Source organism: Lathamus discolor, chromosome 1 (assembly GCF_037157495.1).
Source record: "Lathamus discolor isolate bLatDis1 chromosome 1, bLatDis1.hap1, whole genome shotgun sequence".
Classification (NCBI taxonomy): Eukaryota; Metazoa; Chordata; class Aves; order Psittaciformes; family Psittacidae; genus Lathamus; species Lathamus discolor.
In genome coordinates, this window is record NC_088884.1 from 117,142,865 (window position 1) to 117,168,490 (window position 25,626).

Genomic DNA, 25,626 nt, shown 5'->3' on the forward strand with positions numbered 1-25,626 from the left:
AAAAGAAAACAGCAGAGAAAGACACCTTTGCAATGCTATTATGCCATTCCAGACAATTCTTTCACACTTAAACTGGACAACAATTCTAATTATACACAATAAGTCTAGGACCTAATACAAAGTTCCGTGTGTCTTAAATTATTGGGGTTTTTAGAATAGTAACAAGCAGTCAAATAAAAAAGAAGGATGAAGGAAAAGTGGCAGTCTATGAAAGTTTCAGTTAGATCAGGCCCCTTGTTTAGGACAAAATGTACTTTACATCATTATCACATAAGCCAAAAAACAGCCTACACCGTATGCTGTAGAGAGGTCTGATTCTTGATCAAGTACACAAACCATTACTTTGCAATATTTTTTAATTCTAAAATCCAGTTACTGCTGAAACCGAAGGGTTTACTCCATGCTGCAACAGACAGACATTCCAATTTTGCTTTTATTGGAATGGATTTTTGATGCACAACAAGACAAAGTTTGATATATTAAAGGAAAATAAGTAAACTCTTTTGAAAACATTTAATTGCAGCCAAAGTAATGGTGGACTATTTCAGCATCTTCCCTACTTCAGACAGTTTCCTGAGCTCCTGTGCTGAAACCAGTGCAAATGAGAAACAGGCAAAATGTAAACAAGATATTTTTCCTCTTATAAGCAATTTTAAAAATTAATCAAGTAACAACAGTTTCCTTTCACATTGGCCCGCACCAAGATATTGAAAAATGCAAATTAATCTCAAAAATAACTTAAAGTCATTTACTTAATCTCTAGAGAAAACAAAAAGGCCAAGTTTTTTATTCTTGGAGCTTATTTTTTCCTTATAGCGATCATCTTTGGAAGAACCATACAACTGCACAATATTAGGCTTTATCTTGCCTACAGCAGTTGTATGAGCATAAAAAACATAAATTTACAGGGCAAGAATTATACAAGCAGCTCCGTATTTTATATATTACTGTCACTTGTCAAAGAAACTACTCAACTTTCAGTGAATGCAACAGCAGACAACAAACCACAAATATTAAAACAGCTAAAATTGTCAAAACATTACACCAGTGCCTCCAAAATCTACTTCACCAGCTAAAAAAAAAAAAAACAACCCAGCATTTCTTATTTCAGTTTCTGCCAAGCAGTTACTCACTCAAGTGTGCCGGAGTGCAGTGCATTCAGTGAAGAGCAGCTCTTGCTGGTGGGTGTGAAAGCCAGCAGATGGAGCCGTGGATCTCCGCTTTCATTGACTGCAAGGGTGAAAAAGCAAGTCAGTGCCTGTTAAATTTCTCACTGCCTTTCAGGCAAAATTTAGGACTCCAAATTATTTGTGACTTTTTCCATTATCATAATTACGAGTACATACCCAAAGCTAATATATATTCATTTAACAGAGAACTGCAATGCATAGGCCAGCACAAACACTCCTTTTATAAATAACCAGCCTGCCACTCACTATCTCAACACTTTCTGAACAAAGCTTTCCTGATGATGCTCTCCTTAAAGTTGCACCTCCTAGAAACATCAAACAATATCTTCCACACAAAGAATAAAACTGCATTAGCTATCTATGTTTAAACTGAGAGATGAAAGGCCCCAGCCTTAAATCAGAGCAAAACATCAATACCCACCTGCTCCTTACATCTCTCCTTCACAGCTGTATGATTTTTAGGCTGCACTCATAGTTTAAAGAAGATGATACATTTTCTCTAATGATTTGAATCAAGAGCCATATAACAAAGCAAAACACACAGAATTAACATGTGATTCTTCAACTGCAAACATACTCCATCCCTCAGGTGAGCACATGAGAGGCAGCAAGGACCATGTGAGAGAAGCAGTCTTTACAGGCGAGCTGGCTCCAGACTTACAAGTGAAATTTACCCCATGATGCAACCACCACAAAAACAGGTGACAATAAATATTTTTAATTTTTGGTGAGTCGACAGAAGTCCTAATGCAGCTGATGCACTTGTAAGGCATGGTCCTTTAGCCCAACATCATAGCCCGTGACTCCCACACAGATCATAGAACTTCCATCAGTTAGATTCCAGCACTATATTGTCTTCAGCATCTAAGCATTACTTGCTTCAATACTGTTTCTATTCCAATATTATTTGTCTCTCTAGGACATTTGTGACTTGGTTTTATGAGCAATCCTATACACAAGAAGAACACAAGCCTAAAAAAGCCATTAAAATACTGTTTTACATCTAAACCAAAAGCAAAGAAACAGCTGCATATAAGTTCTTAGGGCTTTAAATGTTACCATTGATAATGTGATTGGATTAATAGGCCTTTACTGAAAATACAAGCTAAGCCAAATGCCTGTACAGTAGAAGGCAGAAGCTAAAAAAGGTGGGATTACTGACACTGAAGCAATTTTGTTTTGCAAATGAAATGAGTGAAATACATAACAGCCCCATTTGCTTTTGTGAGTAACACTTTTCTTTTTTCTTTCCTTCTGTATGTAACCCTCACAGCATGGTACACAGCTCAAGAATGTATTTCGTGGAACAGCAGCCATAACTGTCTTCTCAGTGCAAAATCTCATAAGCTACTACCATGTCTGCACTTACTTGGAGTTTATTTTTTTCTCTATAGCTTTTAGAAACAAAAGAAGACTGCCCAAGAGTTAGGCCTTTAAAAAACTACGTGTGTCTACACACGAATGCAAGTATAACTCTGCAGACTTTTTCTCTCTATACTGAAAACTGATTGGGCAAAGCAGCTTTTACATATCTGGAAATAGCTTTTCTATATCTGGAAAAAAAGAACACAATCCAAGCACTGAAGTATCTGAAGGCAAGACATGAATTCAGTTCCCTGCATCCTGCAGCCCTGGCCTACCTTTATTTACAAATGCTCCCATGCTTTCAGGAAACAAGAGAGGAAGCAGGCAGACAAACTTGAAATAAAGAAATTTGATACCACACACACCTCAAACCCTATCTCTCATTTTGACTGGTCTAGTACCAGCCAAAGACAGCACCTCTCCTGTGAGAAAAGGCTGAGATAGTTGGGGTTGTCCAGCCTGGAGAAGACAAGACTCCAGAGAGACCTTACTGTGGCCTTCCAGTTCTTAAAAGGGGCCCATGAGAGAAACTTCAGCAGGGCCTGTTGCAACAGGACAACGGGTAATGGTTTGAAAGTAAACGAGGGAGATTCAGGCTGGATGTGAGAAAGAAATTTTTTACAGTGAGGGTGGTAAAATGCTGGCACAGGTTGCCCAGAGAGAGGGTGGATGCACCATTCCTGGAAACATTCAAGGTCAGGCTGGATGTGGTTCTGAGTAACCTGATCTAGTTCAAGATGTCCCTGCTCCTTGCATGGGGGTTAAACTAGATTAGCAGGACAGAAGTGAAACAATCTTGCTAGTAGTCTTTACATACACCCACCAGGCAATTATTCTTCAGTAAGAGCTGGGATCATCTACTGCCAAAAAGATGACTCTGAAGAAGATAAACAACTAACTTTCATGTATTCAACCATCAGACACAAAAAAGTCAGAAACAGGGCAAGGACCATACCACAATGAAGCAGTTAGTTACATTCATGTTTACAAATATGTAAAGGGTAGGTGTCAGGATTATGGAGCTAGGCTTTTTTCAGTGATATCCAGTGATAGGACAAGGGGCAATGGGTGTAAACTGGAGCATAGGAAGTTCCACGTTAACATCAGGAAGAACTTCTTTACTGTAAGAGTGACAGAGCACTGGAACAGGTTGCCCAGGGGGGTGTGGAGTCTCCTACACTGGAGATATTCAAGGCCCGCCTGGACAAGTTCCTGTGTGATGTACTGTAGGTTACCCTGCTCTTGCAGGGGGGTTGGACTAGATGATCTTTTGAGGTCCCTTCCAACCCTTGGGATTCTGTGATTCATGTTTTAGCATGTTTTGTTGGGGTTTTTAACAGAGAAGAACCCATCTCTTTCACTTCTACCACTTATCTGAATTCTGAAGAAGTGTACGCTGCATTTCTTCCAACATCTGATATAGACAATACTTACAGGTTAATTAGAAACAGTTAAAAGCATAAATAATAACCTGGAAATAGAAGCATCGAAGACTATATGCTTGCTTTGTGCATCAAATGTCACAATATCCACTCTGCTGATTACTCTTCCCAAATGCTGGGTAATGTAAGCAATAAATTATTCACTTTTAACAAGAGAAGTGTGACTTACACAGGTACCTGGGTGCATGTGGAAATTATACCATAACGGAACGAAAAGACACTGACTGATGTTGAGACCTCTTTGATGGATAGAGATAACAGCCTGGTGACTAGGTAACAGGCAAAAGGATCAAATGGCATCCTTCTTCCCTCACATTTTTCTCTCCCCTCACCCTCACACATGGTGGTCATTTTATAATGCTTAGACAGTAGAAAATCTCATTCAATTAAGGATTTCAGGAAAATAATTATGGTTGGACTTCACACTAAGTAATAATTTTTAATAGTAACTAAATAGTAATTACTAATTTAGTAACTGGGGATGTGTTCATATTTAAACAGCGATTTGACTTTCAGCTGTATTTTATTTTAACTGAAAAGGAAGAGCAACCTAGAAAGAATAAAGGATCCTGTTTATTCCTTCATGCAGAAGAACAGCAGCCTCAGTCCAGGACCATAGGAGAGGGAGAGCCTCCTTGCCAGCCGTTTCCTTCAGAATTCAAGTGGAACAGAACAGCACTGCACAAAACAGCTGGTATTCTCATGAGGAAAATGCAGGGAATAACATACCTTAACTCTGTACCCATGATGTTCACCGCATAAAATTTGTCAGTAGCATGAAGCAAAACACAAATATTGGCTACAACTCCCACAGGCATTCATAGCATCTCTATCCGCTGCCCCACAAAACAATAAAAAAACAAACAAACAAAACCAAACAAAAAAAACCCTTAAAATATTCTGCTGGCCCATAAGACATCGCAAGCTTCTCTAGAGCATGATCCGGTTGGTTTCTGCAATCAGCAGTGAATTCAAGTTCTGCTTTAATGTGCTCCTTCTACAATCTGGCTTTTGATGTATTACAAATGCATAACTCTTGCTCACTTCAAGCAACCCTCTCATAACTGTCTCAGTGCTACATGGTCCCAGCAGACCTGCAAGTCTTTGTTCTGTGCTCTCCTGTGCCTATTCCTCTTACCTTCCAGAATCACAACTTCAGTGTCATCAGCGATTTAGTTTTTATGCTAAAGCTTCCTGCATATCTTGCAGCCTGGCTGCTTTTCAGCCTGAAGTGCTGCCTGCTTCTGCTGCATATATGGCAACTACAGTGACAACGGCTGAGGTCATTTATTACTCTATCACCAGCTGAATGTGTGACCTTAACTGCATTAAAATGGACCAAATCCTCATCTGTTGTAAATTCACTGGGCTTCACTGAACTGAATCATGCTGACTTAAACCATGTGGGCCTTTCATCCCTACAAGCCTCAGTCACCCCATCTCTAATTCTTTAACCCTTGCAAAAGCAACACGTGAATATGTACGATCTCATCACTCCTAGTACACAGATCCCAGTTTAAGTGGATGGAAGCAGGATTTTGTTTGCTTTTTTTTTTATGCTGACCAAATATGAAATCTCTTAATGGATTATAATGAAAATCACAGATACATAGAACCCCAACAAATTAATCACGCAGTTCTGAAGATCCTTACATGTGTGCTTCATTCCTACATCTCCCCAAGTGTCTGCTTAGAGCTGCTGTTGAAAACAGTACTGAGATAGAGGAACCAATGGTGCACCTTACATTCTCACAATGAAAAGGATGGGGCAATGAAGAAGTATTCCATGGGATCCAGTGAAAGGATTTTTAAAATAAGATATAATTAATCAGTGTGGCTAATAGTATTCATGAAAACAAACTGTGGAAGCTCTGCCTAATATTAGGCAGACTAATTTACAGACTGGTCTTTAATAATAAGGTAATTGTAGTACATCACTGTAGCAGCTGTTGACTATTTTACCACAGAAAAAATAATCATTAACAGCAACAGGAGCAAGAATGCCCTTTTCCAAATTCCTGTAAGCACAACAGAAGAGAACAATTCTCAACTCATGGCCCAAAACAAGTGTGGTGGTGCAAAATGAACCAATCCTCAGACTGACTGTGCCATGCAAGGTACTCACAGCTTACAAAACTAATGAAAGAGAACCACATGATTCCTGTTCCCTGCAGGCTTTAGCGCACATAAGATGCATGCCTTGTGGGGCCGAATGTTAAATACGTTCATAATTACCATCACCAATATTGTGTAATTTTATTATTTTAATTAGAAACAAATTGCTTTAGTTTCTTTTTTTGTTAATGTACTCTACTGGACATCACTTATAAGAATACATTTTTAGGAATCAACCATACTACATTTAGAAATAATCACAGTATTTACCACATTCTACTTGAGACTTCTATGAATCTTAGCAAAGACTCAGGAAATTCCCCTTTCGCTATATTGAAAATACAACTATTTCTAGATTTATCAGACTCATTGCAATGTCATCTTGCTAATAAAAACAGTAACAGAGAAGAAAACTCATGACAACTGAATTTATGCTCATATACTCATATTCTGATTGCAAGTTGTTAAATATTCAAACACAGTGGCTCATATTTCTGTGGCAATAAGTACAGCACACTTTACAACAATCAAGTGCCATAGCAGTAATGCCCAGAAACACATACACGAAGTTTACACATACATAGTAAAGACATGCATTTTGATTTGAGAACTGAAGGTTAAGAAGGTCTAAGCATAAAACTGAAGCCGAAGCCCACAAGGCAAACACAGAAAGGTTAGGAATAAACCAGCCTGCAAACCCAGAACTGCCTAACCAGACAAAAAAAAAAAAAAAAAGCATAGAAGTTCACAGGAGTCCTTGGAAAAATAAACGCCTAATGGAAATCAGCAGCTTGTAGGTACAAAATAACACAGAATTCCCTTAATGTCAACATTCAAGCCAAAGACCAACACAGAAATGTTTGCAAAAGATGTTTGTTGTTTTTTCTTTTTTTTTATGTGGTACTTGTACGTGGAACTTTTATCACAGTTTCCATTTACCCCAAGTACTAAATAACTATCCAGATGTTAGGTGGAAGAGTAAGGCTCTCTGAAGCCATCAGCTGTATTACCTCTACTTAGCAAATGATCTGCTCTGTGACCAAGTGACCCATGAGAACCTATCCCTCTCATTTAACACAAGGATCATAGTCAGGCATTTACTTTTGTCCTTTAAAAGCAGCTTGAGACAACTAGATAGAAGGTTGAAGAGAAGTATTACTGCATTATCAGAGAATTATGATGCATTTATACCAGGAACATTTTAAGATACTAGATATTTTAACTTCACATTCTGGATTCAGATCCTTAGATCTCATGTTATTTCCTAAGAATCAAATACTAAAACTGATTCCCAAACAAATACTTCTTCCAGGTACCCCCTTTAATAGAAAACATGCCATAGCAAGAAAAGGTGAAGGAAGCAGGGAATGGTGAAAAGCAACCCTTCAGGAATAACAACAGGCAAGGAGCAATACTGACTGCATTAAGGGAGTGTGTCTCCAGAAAAGGAGAGCTGTACGATGCTGCTATGAACAAATTACCAGACTTGTTTCATTCAGCTTTCTTGAGCAACAAGAAAGTGTACACATAGGCCCAAAATGGGTGAAAACAGTTCCTGCAGTTGACATACTCAATTGATAATCTTTTACACCTGCCTTTACTGCTTTACCATATTGACTCTCACAACGGAGGCAATTACCTGTTAACTTGAACCTCCTTCCACCACTATTTTCAACAGTTTCTAACAATTATCCCCAGAACTGGTCAGAGCAGGTGACAGTTAATCTTAGCAGATACCACTTTTACTGTACATTCCTGGATGTCCCTCATGTACCTTGACATTGTTAACTAAAAAAGCTGCACAGCTTTGTATGGCCTTTAAACAGACTCCATCATTATGTCCAAGTTGGTATCATTTGCTCCCCTTTATCATCAAATGTAACTTTCAAAACTATTCTAAGTTTCTGAAAGATCAGGGACACCTGTGAAGGCAATTTTATAAAAGCTAGTTTTTTTAAGTCATTCCTGGAAGTCAAATCAAAAACCCTTCTTTGCAGGGTACAATTCATTTGTACTCTGCCTCCTGGGTGGGAGAACAGAGAGCAGAGATGTCTCTACCACGCCTACAAAGTTTGGTAGGAAGATAAAATAGCTCTTTCTTTACAACATATAACCCACATTTTCCCCTCCAACAATTTCCAACGTATCAAAATGTTCAGCAAATAAAAAAAGATACAGAAAAAGGTGAGCAAGGATGCCAAGAGCAACAGAGAAACAATAACAGAAAAAATCTCCTGTGTCAATTCCAAGTGGGCAGTTTGGAGACCTATCTCAAGACACAGAAATGCAGAGAACTTGTAAGGCAGCATCCTCACAAGATAGATGCCTATTAAAACACAAAAATGCTCAGAAACTCAAAGAAGAAATTAAAGTCTCCGCTCAACCTAGAGAGGAAGATAAATGTCTAGAACAGACCAGTGAAGAAAAAGCAGTTAAATAATGCAAAATCCTTTTAAAATGGGAGGATAACAAAAGAGGCAAAGATGGAAAAACATAAATTTGATGATAAAACCATGCTCAAATGAGGAAGAGTCCTAAAGTCATCCTGATGACAAAGGTGGTTGGTGACAGCCAGCATGGCTTCACTAAGGGGAAATCCTGCCTGACCAATTTGGTGGCCTTCTATGATGGGGCTACAGAACTGATGGACAGGGGAAGAGCAGTTGACGCCATCTACCTGGACTTGTGCAAAGCGTTCACCACTGTCCCACACAACATCCTTGTCTATAATTTGATAGGTGGAGCACTTGGTAGATAAAGAACTGGCTGGATGGCCGCACACAAAGAGTTGTGGTCAATGGCTCAATGTCCAGCTGGAGACCGGTAACGACTGGTGTCCCTCAGGGATCAGTGTTGGGACCGGTCTTGTTCAACATCTTTGTCGGTGACATGGGCAGTGGGATTGAGTGCGCCTGCAGCAAGTTTGCCGACACCAAGCTCTGTGGTTTGGTTGATACGCTGGAGGGAAGGGATGCCATCCAGAGGGACCCTGACATGCTTGTGAGGTGGGCTGATGCCAACCTCATGAAGTTTAACCATAACAAGTGCAAGGTCCTGCACCTAGGTTGGAGCAATCCCAGGCACAGCTACATGTTGGGCAAAGAAAAGATTTAGAGAAGCCCTACAGAGAAGGACTTGGGGGTGTTGCCTAATGAAAAAATGAACATGAGCCAGCTTCAGTGTGCGCTCACAGCCCAGAAAGCCAACCGTATCCTGGGCTACATCAAAAGGAGCGTGACCAGCAGGTCGAAGGAGGTGATCCTGCCCCTCTACTCTGCTCTCGTGAGACCTCACTTGGAGTGTTGCGTACAGTTCTGGGGTCCTCAACATAAAAAGGACATGGAACTGTTGGAACAAGTCCAGAGGAGGGCCACGAGGATGATCAGGGACTGGAGCACCTCCTGTATGAAGACAGGCTGAGGAAGTTGGGGCTGTTCAGCTGAGAAGCTGCTTGGAGACCTCATAGCAGCCTTCCAATATCTGAAGAGGGCTTATAATGATGCTGGGGAGGGACTCTTCATTAGGGACTGTAGTGATAGGACAAGGGTAACGGGTTAAAACTTAAAACATGGGAAGTTTTGATTGTATATAAGGAAGAAGTTCCTTACTGTAAGGGTGGTGAGGCACTGGAATGGGTTTGCCCAGGGAAGCCGTGAATGCTCCATCCCTGGCGATGTTAAAGGCCAGGTTGGACAGAGCCTTGGGCGACATGGTTCAGTGTGAGGTGTCCCTGCCCATGGCAGGGGGGTTGGAACTAGAGGATCTTAAGGTCCCTTCTAACCGTAACTATTCTGTGATTCTATGATTTTCATTTTTCTGAACTCTTCAGTGGAAGAGTTTACTGACACACTGCTTAATGACATTATCTCAGAGCTGGTAAAACTAAACGGGAACTCACAAACAGGACCTCTGACCAAGCGTGCTAAAAGGTTCAGTTTTTCTTGTGATAACTCATAAATGCTAACTAATTCAATTCTGCTGAGCACTTAAACACATGCTTCACTTTGAGAATAATCTCATCCCTATTCAGTAAAACACTTAAAATCGCATACTTAACTTTCAAAACACGAGTGGTCCCATTGACTTCCATGGGACATAAGCACAATGCTGAGTGCTTTGCTGGATCAGTGCACAAGTATATAATTTAGCCCCCCTTCAGTGGATGATTTGGACATCCTGTGTCTTACCATTTCATTATAAAAGACAGAATGGTAAAACTTTAAAGGGTAAAATTAGCTACATGCTAACTGTAAACCAAATTACCCCATTCTGAATGCCTTTTGGGTTATTGTAACAGCTGAAATGAATTCTCAGTACATTTTACACAGCAAGAACAAATGCATATATTATTTTCTTAAATTTATGCACAACCCTAATTGCTATGCAGCCGCAATTAAGAAGATCTAAGAAATGCAAAACCAAGATACCATATGGTTCTCAGTTCCAAAAATCAGAGACACAAAAGCAGATTTCACACATCTGCATTTGAACATAAAACTTAGATTACAGGACAGCTAAATAACACATCTCATGCTTTCCCAAGTTTTTTAAACACAGTTTTGAATGCATAAAGGAGGTGTCAAAAAAAAGAGCCTGGGTTTTTCCCAATTACCTCTTAATAAGTAAACAGTTTGTACATAAATATGTAATAATTTCAGATAAAAAAACTGATTCAGAAGTAGACATTACTCCATTGCTACATATATACATATGAGATACCAACATTTACATATCACTGACCTCTGACTAAAGATCTTTTGCTAATTTAGTTATGCTCTTTTGAGATAAGTAGTTTGCACATTGCTCATTTTACCCAAGCATATGTTGGCTATTTTTACCATCATTGGTAAGTCTAAAGAAAGTTGGAGGTGGGGGGAAGAGATTAGTAAAAAGAAAAGAAAATTCAGTAAATTAAGCTGCATGACCTTATTTACTATGTAAGTACTCACAATGGAATTCAACAAGGCTAAATGCAAGGTCCTACAGCTGGGTCAGAACAACCCCCAGTACCAACACAAAATGGGGATGAACGGATTAAAGGCAGCCCTGCAGAGAAGGACTCAGGTACTGGTGGTTACAACACTGGACAGAGGAGGACCACAAAAATGATCCAAAGGCTGCAGCCCCTCACCTATGAGGAAAAGCTGAGAGAGCCTGGAGAAGAGAAGGCTCTTGTTCAGCCTGGAAAATGGAAGGCTCAGAGGAGACCCTACTGTGGCCTTTCAATACTTACAAGTGGCTTAAAAGACAGAGACTTTTCACAAGGCCCTTTCGTGACAGGACAAGCAGCAACAGCTTTAAACTAAAAAAACTTAGGTTTAAACTGGACACAAGCAAAAAACTTTCTTATGATGAGGGTAGTGAGACACTGGAACTGGTTACCCAAAGAAGCTCTGAATGTCCCATCTTTGGAAGTATTCAAGGCCAGACTGGATGGGACTTTGAGCAACACGGTCTAGTGGAAGGTGTCCCTGCCCATGGCAGGGAGGTTGAAACTATATGATCTTTAAGGTCCTTTCCAAACCAAACCATCCCGTGACTCTGCAAGTCTGCCCAATTCCCAGAGCTACAAAGAAGTATGGAAAGACTGTCAGCTGCACAAAGTCTGCTAGAAGAACTCCATAAAGAAAGAGACCCTATATGCTAGTGTCAATTCCAGGTAACCCACAAAGGTGCCCCAAAACTGATTTTGAGACATGCAGCTCTGCAAAAGTCCCTTAACGAGCAACATAAAAATAAAAATAAGACAGTGACACAATTAAAACTCTACACAGTAGGAAGGAAAACATCTTCTGGTTTGAACTGCTTAACATGGCTGCTGAAAAATGTCCTCCTACACCACAGAACAACATGTGAATGTTTACCCAAGGCAACACACATTTACGTTTGAATACAAAAAGATCTACTGATCTCCATATATTACAGTTTTTTTGTACCACTTGATCTTTTTGTTTCTTACATCATGAAGCACGCAAACCACACAAACTACTGAGTTAAAACACAGAATGGGGACGTTTAAAGCCACTTCTATTACCACCTTCTATAAATAAGAAGTATTGTTAATACCCAAAATGAGCATATTGCTCAACACTGAATCTCTGCATATTCTCAGCTCTCCTTCTATTTTCATGATCTACCAGAAATTGAATATGTTCTTCGATAGTTCTATAACCTTGTTTTATTGTTCCTTGATACTGTGGTGGCCTTCTAAGACAGGGCGAGGGTGCTGGTGGATAAGGCAAGAGTGACTGATCTCTATGACTACCTGGACTTCTGCAAGGCATTTTGACACTGTCCCACATGACACTTGTGTGTAAACTGGAGAGGCATGGACTTGACAAATGGACAAGTCAGTGGATAACAAACTGGCTGGAAGGTCACACTAAGAGTTGTGGTCAACGGCTCAATGTCCAAGTAGAGACCAGGAACAAGTGGTGTTCCTCCAGGGCCAGTATTGCGAAAGATGCTGCTTAACATCTTTGTCGGTGACATGGACAGTACGTTTGCTGAAGATGCTCTCAGCAAGTTCGCTCACAACACCAAGCTGGGTGCTGCAGTGGACAAACTAGAGGGAAAGGATGCCGTACATAGGGACCCTGATGGCATGGAGAGGGGGGCCAAGGCCAACCTCATAAAGTTCAACAAAGCCAAGTATAAGATCCTGCACCTGGGTCAGGGCAATCCCAATCACAGCTACAGGCTGGGCACAGACTGGATTCAGATTAGCCCACAGAAGAACAGCTTGAGGGCATCGGTTGACAAGAAGCCCAACATGATCCAGCAATGTGTACTTGCAGCCCAGAAAGCCAACTGTATGCTGGGCTACATCAAAAGAAGCATGACCAGCAGGCCAAGGCAGGGGACTGTCTCCTTCTACTCCGCTCTCCTAAGATCCCACCAGCAGTACCACATTCACCTATGGGGACCACAACACAAGAGAGATGTGGACCTGCTCAAGTGAGTCCAGAGGAGGGTTATAAAGATCATCTGAGAGCTGGAACACTTCTGTGAAGACAGGTTGAGACAGTTGTGCTTGTTTAGCCTGGAGAAGAGAATGCTATGCAGAGACCTTAGAGCAGACTTCCAGCACATAAAGGGAGACTACAAGAAATATGGAGAGGGACTTTTTACAAGGGCATGTGGAGACAGGACAAGGGGGAATGGTTTAAACTGACAGAGGGAAAAGTCAGATTAGATGTTGGGAGGAAAAACAAAACACCAGAAACATCCCATCCCTGGAAACATTCAAGCCCAGGCTGGACAGGGCTTTGTGGAACCTGGCCTGGTAGGAGGTGTCCTTGCATCAGAAGCAGATGATTGTAAAGGTCCCTTCTAACCCAAACCATCCTATGATTCTGTGATCATTCAGCTTCAGAAGAAAAGGTGAAATTACCTAATGGGCAGCCACCTGCATGCAAGTACCCAGGCAGTGCCCCTGCCCTAACACAGCTCCTCCTCTCTAAGCACTGAGGAGCACAGCACAGAGGCCCCAGAGCTCAGGCCCACTCCCCCAGGGCACAGTCAAAGCAGCAAGCTGAGATACCCAAATGCTTGGACCCGCCATCTTTGCCTTCACCTTCCCTGACTACCGGGTTCCAGGTAATGGCCTTATGACATCACAGGGCATTTCTTGACAGCACGGAAGGGAGCAACTGCTGACGCCATAACCCCGGCACTGCTCGTGACTGCCTGAGCTCCCTTGGGCGTAACGGTGCGAGATCGTTGGCGCAGAGAGCAGCTCACCAGGGAGCAGCGCGATGCTCAGCCTGCAGCGGTCCCTTGTCCTTGCTCTCTGCATGGCCAGTCTCTTCCCTGGCAGCCTCGGCCTTTCCAGCCGGCCTGCCTGGGCCACCGTCATGGGGGATGTGCCTCGCCAGGACCAGGGCATCGGCACAGGGAGCCAGTGTTCCTACCAGCCCTGCCCTGAGGAGCTGCTGCAGCCCTCCTCCAGCCCACTGACTGGGGACCTGGGTGGCCCCGACGTGACCTTGTTGAGGTGGTCGTGCCTGTGCCTGCCGCTCAGCGGGCTTTTGCTTCTATGGTGCCTTTGCAGGAAGGCCAAGAGACACCCGAGAGAGGTGAGTGCTGGGGTCAGCTAGACGGGATGCTGCCAGATGGCGGGGAGCCAGGACACATCAAGGCCTTGGGCCAATGTGCAGGATAAGGACTAACAGCCCATGTGGAGAAGAAAGCCTCGGCAAGTGCCAAATGTCCTCTGCCTCTTCCACAGCCCTTTGACCAACCGCACGAGGCTGAGGTGGGTCTCGGCTGCAGAGGAGGAAATGAGGACAGGCTGACCCGTGAGGGGAACAAGGCAGAGCCTGCCTGAGCAGGTCTTCTTCGCACATCCTGCTGCCCAGGAAAGCCCAACCAAACCTGACTTTCTGCAGGAGAGACCAAGCCCAGCCAGAGGGGTCTCAACCCCATGAGGCTCCTGCCCTTTTCACCATTCTCCCTGCCCTGTCATTTGCAGGAGATAGGCCAGACACCCTCAGCTCCTCCAGGGACATGCTGCCAGGACGACTGCTCCTGCGAGAAGTACAAGTTGATCTGTCGGCTGAAGGAGAATCCCGACTTGATGAAGAAGTTCCTGGGGCACCTGCAGAAGTGCTACCTGCAGGAGAGCATGCTGCAGACATACGAGAAGAAGGAAGTGCGCCAAGACTTGGAAGAGAAGGAGAAGCATTTCCCTGACTAGACAGCCACAGCTCCCTAAAGGCTGGAGGGCAGCGACGGGGCAGTGTAGGACATGCAGAGCAAGCAATGCTGTCCCGGCGCGCCAGGACATCCCCAACGATTAGCATTTATGCGAAACCAGCTCCAACCCAAGTGTAATAACAAACGAACGTTCAAAGACAGAGGCAAGTTACTCTGCACAGGGATGATTCAAAGCGCCTTCCAACCAAAGAGAAATCACACTCATGCGAATTCGTCAGGGTTCGCCAAAGCAACAGGAGAAAAAGACTGCAGCAGCAGCAGCAGCGTTTAAAGCGCGGTCACAAAATCAGATGCCTCCTACACTGCCCATGAATAACGTTTCTGTAACTGGCCCCACAGGATCAAGTGCGGCTGCTCTCACATCTTGAGTTGGACAAATTCAAATGCCACGCTCCCTCCTTTCATGTTACATTAGATTTTCTTCACCTTGCTACAGTATTAAATAAATATTCTCTCAGATCCCTAAGGTCAGGTCTCTGTTTCTGTCCTAGATTCATCTCTTAGAGAAATGGTGCAAAAATGACTAAACAGACCAATATGGAATTTTACATCTTACTAGTTCCACTGGCAAAACACCTCCTTTGTCCCTATCACCCTACCCCCCTTCATTCACAAAGATCACACACTCTCCTCTGCCAAGGTTACACGTATTGTAATCGTGTCTTTGACCAACTCTCAGCAAATTTTAGTTTTACTACAAATCAAAAAAGCAGGGATTTGGGAACCCATCACTGTAACAGCTGTGGATTCCCATGTGTAGAATGGAATACTGCCCGACTCAAACACAGGGGCACAGAAGCCTGTCACAGAACCAATGGAATCATAGAATACTTAGGGCTAGAAAAGATCTTAAGATGATCTAGTTCAAAACCCACTGCCATGGGCAGGGACACCTAACACTAAACCATGTCACCCAAGACTCTTTCCAACCTGGCTTTGAACACTGCCAGGGATGGAGCATTCACAGCTTCTCTGGGCAACCCATAACAGTGCCTCATCACCCTTACAATAAAGAATTTCCCCCTTATATCCAATATGAAGTTCCCCTGTATAAGTTTGAACCTGAAACCCCTTGTCCTGTCACTACAGTCCCTAATGAATAGTCCATCCCCCTCACTGGCTCAGGACCCCAACTTCCTCGACCCTGCCCCTCCTGACCACCACCACATGAGTTGCACAAGAGCTGCACATGCGGGAAGTTTTCCCAAGCTCTTGTCTCTGGGGACAAGCTTTCATGGGCTTTTGTCAGGGCAGGTGTAACTGTCACAGAACACAGCGAATAGGAGAATGCAGAGACATAGGAGGCAAATCCAGCAACAGTAGTGTTAGGGCTTGAGAACACCCCTAGTCAATGGCCAGAAATAAACTGGGCAGAATGCGGTCTGAAATTCCATCCTTTAGGGATTTGGGGTATATTTAATGAAGCCAGCACACTTCCAGTGAAGTATGTACTAACACCTCAATCAATGGGTGTTTGGTTATATAGATATACAAGCAACAAGTCCTTTGGAAGAACTAACTAGAAGATGCAAAGAGCACCCTTTACAGCACCCTAATTTCTTGCTGTGATGTACCCATCTTGTCACGCAAAAGTAGTTAGCCAAAGCATGCCACAGTGGATATTCCCTCTGTAATGTCAACAGAAGAGGAACACTATTTACAATGGCTAGCAACATATTTCTCAGGAATTCTGGACAGAGTTTTGTCAATACAACACAGTAGCTTTGCAGAAAAATACGTTTGAAACTTTTCTAAGCAATAATTTTACCACATCAACACCTTTCTGCCACTTGTTGCCCAAAGTGAGTTACTGCTCAAGTACAAGTTGTTAGTGTACAAGTTCATTATATATCAAGACTCCTGGTTCTATCTTAAATTCAGTTACTTGAATCCTTTATCCACATCTTCAGTAGTTCAGAGCAAGCAATGGGTCTGGATGAGCTCCAAAAGTGGCAAACCCTTCTGAGACACAAATAGGCACAAGCAAACAGTAGGGACAAAGATCACCTACAACTAAAACTGCCTTATGAATGAAACGCTAACCGTGGATTCTTTTAGTGCTGTCCCAAAGCCTCACGTGGGAAAGTTCTGTTCCTAATTGTTAGACCACGCGTCTGCTGTTTGCTGAGAACATATGGCACAATTGTAACGGGAACTGCTGAATACAGGAATATAGCACTTTATTTGGATAATAAGCCGTAACTTGAGCAGCACTCGCACTGTTCAGCATCATGCGCTAACCACATACAAGTTGCTGTACCACCAAGTGTCGGGATTTTGGCACATTTCCTTGGTCCCTTTTTTAAACTGTTCACCCCGTATTTGTATTTTTTCCAATCTGAATATATAGCTAGGACCCAAAGTCATTCAACAGACCAAATAAGACAGAACTAAAGGACACCTCACGCTCTCCGGGTTACCTGGCAATAGCAGGCTCACCTCCAGAGGAAAGAAATATTTTCAGGGTTATCTTTCTTCGGATAAAACAATTTTAGGCTCTGGGTAACAGCACTGAACTTACGCTCTGTCCTGAAAGTCTGTAACAAACTCTAAATCCAAAATAGGCCCACCAAAGCCTGTTTAAGTGTGTGCTAATCAATTTTAAATGTATGAATGAATGTAAGTGGTTTCATATTTACTTGAACTTGTTACTACTCCTGTCCTCTACCACCACTCACTCTTCTACATTCAAGACACTCCGGTGTCTATTTGAGCAGATGAATCATCTAATTTGACACAAAAGCAAGTAGACACTGTGGACGCTAGGAATGAGCCCTACTGTGTTTCATCTGCTCTCAACAGACAAAATCTCTATTCAGCATCTTAACGCGACTGTAACTATGGGTTCCGTTTTCCTTATAGTCTTGCAGTGAATTACAAAAAACACGTTTTTGCTCTCTTTTTAGAACTGGGGTAATCCCAGTCAAAACCCTGTAATGGATAGATACCAAATAAAACTGTTCTTTTTAATATTGGTGAAGACTTCTTTCTTTTTCTGACACTACATCAATTGAAAAAGAAAACTGCAGTTAATTTTAAACATGACTATTTACCCCAAGTACTCTCATAATGTCATGGATGAAAGCATTCTGAAGCACAGAACGCTTTTGAATGTTTTTCTTTTCAGGGAAAAAGCACTGAAGTGATCAATAGCACTGGCTGAACAGCCATCAGAAAAGCCGCTGGTTTTTACAATTAGCTCCTTGAAGAGACATAAGCTCTATCGTGACGGTTATCTCACATGCTCCTTTACTATACGAAATTATTTTATAAAGGTGTATTTTCACCCCATATTGAAAATACGTTTTAAAAATCGTAGGCAAACGCAGATGATGTTTGGTTTTAGCAGCAATTTGTCTTTTTCCTACTCCAAAAGACTTATTGCAGATGAGACTGACACTTGAAACACCATTAGATCCATTCTTAAATGGACAATGACAAGGGGTTTCACCGCTAACCCAAATCAAAATACTTTTAGAAACAAATAGAATCGCTCATAATCACATGTAAGTGCTAGTTGTTCCTGTATGCATTTTTAAGGGCTAGCAAATCTTAAATATCCTCACTAAGGTGTCTGGCTTGGCATTATCAGATATTCGTACTGGCAAAGTGTTCACAACCCAGATAAAAAGACCAAATATCAGCCGTTCCTAGAGGCTGAAAATAACTGTGGTCTACCTGCAGTAATCAGGACAACCCAGGACTCACTTCTTGATGGCAGCTTAGCCGGGAAAGGATTTGCTCTCCAGATGAACTTTCGGCACCAGACGCGCAATGCCAGTTCCTGCTCCCTCCTCTCACCAACTCTAACTTTATTGTTTCCTCTAGTCTAAAGTAAACAGCTTGGAAAATCTCTTTAGCTTATGGCACAGCAGAATGGAAAATGGACAGAGCTTGAGAAACTGGGTCACTGATACAGGAGTCTTCCCTACAGTGCGGGCAAGTGCTGCTGTGACAACTCTGCCACCATACCCTATGCATAACTGAAATACTTAATTTCATAAACATAACTTTACTTCAAAGTAAAGTTTGCCTTAAAGACCTTTTTAACACAAAAGAACAACTTCCATTTCTATTTCTAACACTGCTAACTCTTCCTCAATTGCCTAGAACAACACTGGGTTTAAGTATTTTAAGAATAAAATGGGTTTTCTTCTCAAGAAGCAGAGATGAATGAAAATGTGTTTAGACATACTTTGAGCAGCAGGCCATAATGATAGGAAAATGTCATTTCATACAAAAGCCCACAAGCTCACTGAGAACAGCAATGCAAGTCACCTTTGAGCAGCATTACACCATACTTCCATGCGGAAGGATTTTTGTGAGCCTGCTTTCGATAGCTCAGACAGCAGCTCAACCAACTTTACAGTCCTACCTTATTATTACAGGTTCTATTGGAATCACTGTAATTAAGGAACTTCCATTATGAATTCTTTTCCAGGGATTAAAAATTGAGCTCTAAAATTTGCCTTGGGATAGGATTTTACATCTGGGTGCGAGTGCTTTTTTCAATGCCAGGAGTTCTTTCTCTTTTCCAAGTTTTTCCTCTTTTCTCTGAATATAGACAATTATAATACTTAAAAACATTGTAATGCTTTCTGAAATGCAGTGCCTGTAACAGTACAGAAGCACTTAATGACAAAAAGCATCTTAAGAAAGTAATTCAATACAAATGTCCTATTGAGGACATAACATGGACAAGAGATTTACAAGATATGGGGTCAGTTCCTGCCAGCAGACTCTCTTGTGACTTCAGGCAGGTAACTTTGCGTCCCTGTGCTTCACCTTCCCTGTCTCTGGAAGGAGGATAATTGGCTAAATGATCTGCACATGAAATGCCCTCACTGAAACCTAGGGAATACACTCTTTAACTGACCTGTCCTTTTTAATACAAAATGTGACTGTTGACTCTTGCATATTTGCAGACTCTACATGCTTCACATGTACACAGGTGCTGTGCCTATGGCAAGTCAGACCACCTACGGACATTGTGTCAGCTTCATAAATTTACCTCCACCGTGTAACGAAGAAGAGGACTAAGATAAAAGTTTCAAGATCCTGATTACAGCTGAATGTTGGAGGTTTATATTTTTTACTACCCAGGTAACTATACCAGGAAATTCTTCCAATCTGTTTCATCAAACATTAAAACAACATGAGCAAGGCTTTGGTGTACTCCAAAATTTTCAAAGTTACCCCTGTTGGTACCACCTTTTGCCGCCTCCCTATGTATACCTGATTTAAAATATATACATATATATATATATATTATGTCGTGGTTTAATCCCAGTCAGCCACACAGCTCATTCGCTCCCTCCCTCCCACTTCCTCCCCCCCAGCTCTCGGAGAGATGGGGAGGAGAATTGAAAGAATGTAACTCCCACAGGTTGAGATAAGAGCAGTCCAGTAACTAAGGTGTAACACAAACCTAAGCGCTACTGCTGCCACCAATAATAATAATTATAAGGGAAATAACAAGGGAAGAGAACACAACTGCTCACCACCCGCCGACCGATAACCAGCCCGACCTGAGCAGCGACCTAGCCCTTCCGGGTAACTGCCCCCAGTTTATATGGTGGGCATGATGTGCTGTGGTATGGAATACCTCTTAGGTTTATCTCGGTCAAGTGTCCTATCTCTGCTTCCTCCCGACTTCCCCTCCTCCCTGGCAGAGCATGAGACTCACAAAGTCCTTGCTCAGACTAAACATTACTGAGCAACAACTAAAAACATCGGTGTCATCAGTGCTGTTCCCAGGCTGAAAGTCAAAACCACAGCACTGCACCAACTACTAAGAAGGAGAAAAATGGAATACTGCTGAACCCAGGACAGTATGCACCCCTTATTTCATACCATTCACGTCATGCTCAGATCCCACATGTTCGGTATACCATCACTCTTATATATATATATATCCACAGAGAGAGAAAGAAAGAGATCATTCCTTAGTGCATGGGACTAGTCTGTATAAAGCTGCTGAGTCCATTCAGTCCATGATATCGGGTTCCATCTCTTGTAGTATTCTTTTGGGGCAGGAGAGGCTGTGTGTAGTGTTGGACTGTTGCCTGCTGATGCTGATCGTGCCTTTACCACAGAACTCGACTGGTTCTATCGAAGTTCATTCTCTGTTGGGATGATGGTCAGTGGGAAGTCAGGGCCAGTCGCTTGTGACCTGAAGACATCTAGTTGGCGGGCTACAAAAGTATTACATAGCAGGCAACAGCATACAGTTAAGTCCATTGGCTATTTTCCCCTAAAATCATATCCCCTCGAGGTACACATCGGACTTCCCCATCTTCCCACATTACCCACCAAGTATATCCGGGTCCCTGAGCAAAAGCAGTCCCATGAGTGGGTTTGCCTTTACCTGAAGCAGGAATAACCCAAACTGTCTTCCCCAGCAAATTCTTTATGTGCACCACAGGAACTTTGTCGCCTTCTACAGTATGGAAATGTTCTGACTGGGCTGGGCCAGCCCTGTTGGCAGATCTTCTGGTGCTGACCAACCAGGTGGCCTTTGCTAAGTGTGTATCCCAATGCTTGAAAGTTCCCCCACCCACTGCTCTCAGGGTGGTTTTGAACAGCCCATAGTACCATTCAATTTTCCTAGAGGCTGGTGCATGTTAGGGGATGTGATATACCCACTCAATGCCATGCTCTTTGGCCCAAATGTCTATAAGTCTGTTCCAGAAATGAGTCCCATTGTCTGACTCAATTCTCTCTGGGGTGCTGTGTTGCCTCAAAAATCTGTTTCTCAAGGCCCAGGATAGTGTTCCAGGCAGTGGCTAGAGGCACAGCGTGTTTCCAGCTGTCCCGTGGTTGCTTCCACTGTAGTAAGCACATGGCGCTTGCCTTGGCAGGTTGGTTGAAGTGTGATGTAGTCAATCTGCCAGGCCTCCCCACATTTGTACTTCAGCCATCCTCCTCCATACCAAAGAGGCTACAGCCATGTAGCTTGCTTAATTGCAGCATGTTTCATACTCATGAATAACCTGGGCAATGGTGCCCGTTGTTAAGTCCACCCCTCGATCACGAGCCCATCTGTATGTTGCATATCTGCCCTGATGGCCTGAAGTGTCATGGGCCCACCGGGCCAAAAATAATTCACCCTTATTTTGCCAGTCTAAGTCCATCTGAGCCACTCCGTCTGAGCCACTTCAATCTTAGCAGCTTTATCCACTTGTTGGTTGTTCTGGTGTTCGTCAGTGGCCCGACTCATGGGTACATGAGCATCTACATGGTGTACCTTCACCACCAGGTTCTGCACCTGGGCAGCGATATCTTGCCACAGTGCAGCAGCCCAGATGGGTTTACCTCTACGTTGCCAGTTGCTCCGCTTCCATTGCAGCAAGCACCCCCACAGGGCATTTGCACCATCCATGAGTCAGTGTAGAGATAAAGTACTGGACACTTTTCTCATTCAGCAATGTCCAGGGCCAGCTGGATGGCTTTCACCTCGGCAAACTGACTGGATTCACCCTCTCCTTCAGCAGTTTTTGCAACTTGTCGTCGAGGACTCCATATGGCTGCCTTCCATCTCCGATGCTTTCCCACAATACAGCAAGACGCATCAGTAAGCAAGGCATACTGTTTTTCACTTTCTGGCAGTTTATTATATGGTGGGGCCTCTTCAGCATGCATCACCTCCTCCTCTGGCAACATTACAAAATCTCTGGCCAGTCCATGATGACTTCTAGAATGCCCGGACAACTGGGAATTCCTATTTGAGATTGTTGCGTAATTAGTGCAGCCCACTTACTCCATGTGGCATCAGTTGCATGATGTGTAGAGGAGACGTTGCCTTTGAACATCCAGCCCAGCACGGGCAACCGGGGTGCCAGAAGGAGCTGTGCTTCAGTGCCAATCACTTCCAAAACAGCTCAAACCCCTTCAGAGGCTGCCAGTATCTCTTCTTTGCTTTTCCCCTTGTGTACAGGGGCAACCGATATTGCCACGAACTGGTCCTGTGGTGTAGCTGCTGCACTTGGAGTTGGATTAGCAGCGCTGTCTGTTGCGGTCAAAGTTCCAGTAGCTACTGTACTTGTCGCTGGGGCTGGTCCATATGGGGTACTTAGAGCTGGAATAGCTGCGCTGTCTGTTGAGGTCGGAATTTGGGTAGCTACTGTACTTGTCACTGGGGGTGGTGTAGTTGCTGTGCTTGGAGTTAGAGTAGCTGCGCTGACTGTTGCTTTGCCATCAGATCCAGGGACATTTTTTTCCCCTTTGAAGGTGCTGGATAGTGTTGAACAGGGCTCTGTGAGCATAGCCCAAGCCCGGGCATGTTGCCATGATTTGTCCCTCTTTGGAATGACCAGGATGCACACCACACCTCATTTAAGTGTTTTACTAATTTTTCTGGATTCTGCACTTGTGCAGTGGTGAAGTTCCAAAGCACTGGAGGGGCCCACTAGCCTAGATACTTGCCCGTACTATCCCACACACCCTGCCACTCATGGCTGTGCAGCCTCGGGGAAAAACTCCTGGTCCTCCTATATCGTCGTCTAACCCTAGACAAGGCCCAAACATGACTTGGCTTAACTTTCGAGATCAGACAAAATGGTTGTGGGCAAAACACACTCTGTATGCGGGCCAGCATGCTGATCCCCATCACAATCAGCAGGCAGGTCTCAAGGGTACCCAAAGGCCATTCAAAACCTTCAGAACTCTCAAATGATGCTGTAAACGGTGGGGGATGGGGGTGGGGGGTGGTGCGTGCGGAGGGCTGGGAAAGTAAGGGAGTATCTCCTTCACATGTTGACTACATGAGGAGGGGAAAAAAGATGTGTAATTGCTAAACACTCCTATTCTATACCTTCCAGAGTATAGAGGTGGTGACCACACTGGGAACACAAGCCAGATCAGTTTCATGATCAATGATTCTATTGTATTACAAGTCATTACCACAAAGTACCGTGAAACAAGAACCTTAGCCCAAGGCCCCCAGCCTGTGAATAATAAAACAGCAAATACCGGCTGTAAGTAAGGTACGACATCCTGAAACTCCAAGATCAAGAGGAATAACTTTGAGAGCCAATAAATCAGCATTGAGATGAGTGACTATTAATATGAAACAATAAATGCTTATCACAAATATGATTAGACACACTCCAGTCAGATATATCATTATCTCAACCCTTTATGGCCCTGTTCGGGCGCCAAAAACAGCTATTGTGGTTTAAGCACAGCCGGCAACACAGAACCATGCAGCCGCTCTCTCACTCTCCCCCCTTCCTCCCTCTGCTCCTGAAGGGATGGGGAGGAGAATTGAAAGAATGTAACTCCCACAGGTTGAGATAAGAGCAGTCCAGTAACTAAGGTGTAACACAAATCACTCCTGCTACCACCAATAATAATAATGATAAGGGAAATAACAAGCGAAGAGAACACAACCGCTCACCACCCGCCGACCGATACCCAGCCTGACCAGAGCAGTGATCTAGCCCTTCCAGGTAACTGCCCCCAGTTTATATAGTGCGCATGACGTGCTGTGGTATGGAATACCTCTTTGGCTAGTTTGGGTCAGGTATCCTGTCTCTGCTTCCTCCCGACTTTCTCTCCTCCCTGGCAGAGCATGAGACTCACAAAGTCCTTGCTCAGACTAAACATTACTGGGCAACAACTAAAAGCATCGGTGTTATCAGTGCTGTTCCTAGGCTGAAAGTCGAAAAACACAGCACTGCACCAGCGACTAAGAAGAAAAATGACTGCTACTGCTGAACCCAGGACAATACACCTGATCCAAAATATAAATACATATTAATAAATATATACCTGATCAAAATTTCCATGTTACAAAAAATTACTTTTTTACATTCTTGAGACCTTTTTTGCCTCTCAAAAGCAGAATCTCCCGTATTTGAAAGGCAAACAAACAACAGAACAACTCTTAGAAGTAGCACACTTAAGAAAAATTGACCTACTTTCACATTTCTGAACAAATTAACCCTTCCAGGCAGTATTCCTAGGTATACTTCCTTCCCTGAGGGCTTTTAAACAGAAGGACTTGCATCAAGAGACCTCAAGAGCAGCGCTGTAGTTCTGCCATCAACAGAATCTCAGGGCATTTTCTGAAGAGACACATGTTGCAGATACCAGTCTTGAACTGTACAAGTAGAAAGAACCTCCAATAAGACTATTACCAAAAACACCACACTTAGAAAAACCGCACAAGGCCTGAGGAATTCCAAAACCCCACCTCCAAAAAAATCATCACTTATTCAAAGACTTCTCAGACTTTTTGCATCCACATATCCTGAGTGGTTTGTAGATTTTACCTAAACCACACACTCACCTTATAGATAATGACATTACAGAAGGATAAATCGAGACAAAGGTTACAAGGTTCTCACTGATGGTCAAGCATCAAAACAGCGATAGAGTTGAAAGCAGTTTCCCACTTTGGAATTTGAGGGAAGATTTCACAAACTTGGGAATCTCTAGAACCAAATTCATTGTTAAAAATAAGAGTAAAAATTTAGCAATTGTGTGTACATGTCTCTGTGCAGATCTCCTACGTTCAATTTACTTCTTGCACAACAAAGTAGATGCAGGTCTCAATTTTTCAGTGTTTTCTTTCTTCTAAAAACTAGGGAAAAGCTTGCTGAATCTTATTTGGGAAGTGCAAAGTTCAGACAGCTCATTTAGTCCATTACAGACCTCACTACCGAATTACAGCTGTAGTCTGAATGAAGGAATGGGTCAATATGTACTGTTTGGACTCTTCTATAAGCAAATAAAATAAGAGGTCTGTCTTCCCAAAATAGTTACTGATAAAGAAAACCTACTCTGGCAAAGGA

General features: G+C 43.0%; 1 protein-coding gene across 10 annotated transcripts in view; it reads right to left on the reverse strand.

Annotated features, from left to right (window-relative positions):
- Positions 1 to 25,626, reverse strand: part of CCSER1 (coiled-coil serine rich protein 1) — a 735,753-nt gene that overhangs the window by 643,000 nt on the left and 67,127 nt on the right. For 9 of the 10 annotated variants that reach the window (XM_065691921.1, XM_065691927.1, XM_065691953.1 and 6 more), the window contains one exon: positions 1,134 to 1,230. The gene's annotated coding sequence lies outside the window, so the exon portion shown is untranslated. Of the gene's footprint in view, positions 1 to 1,133; positions 1,231 to 5,135; positions 5,150 to 25,626 lie in introns of those variants that run through there. The other variant, XM_065691936.1, reaches the window with a different exon arrangement.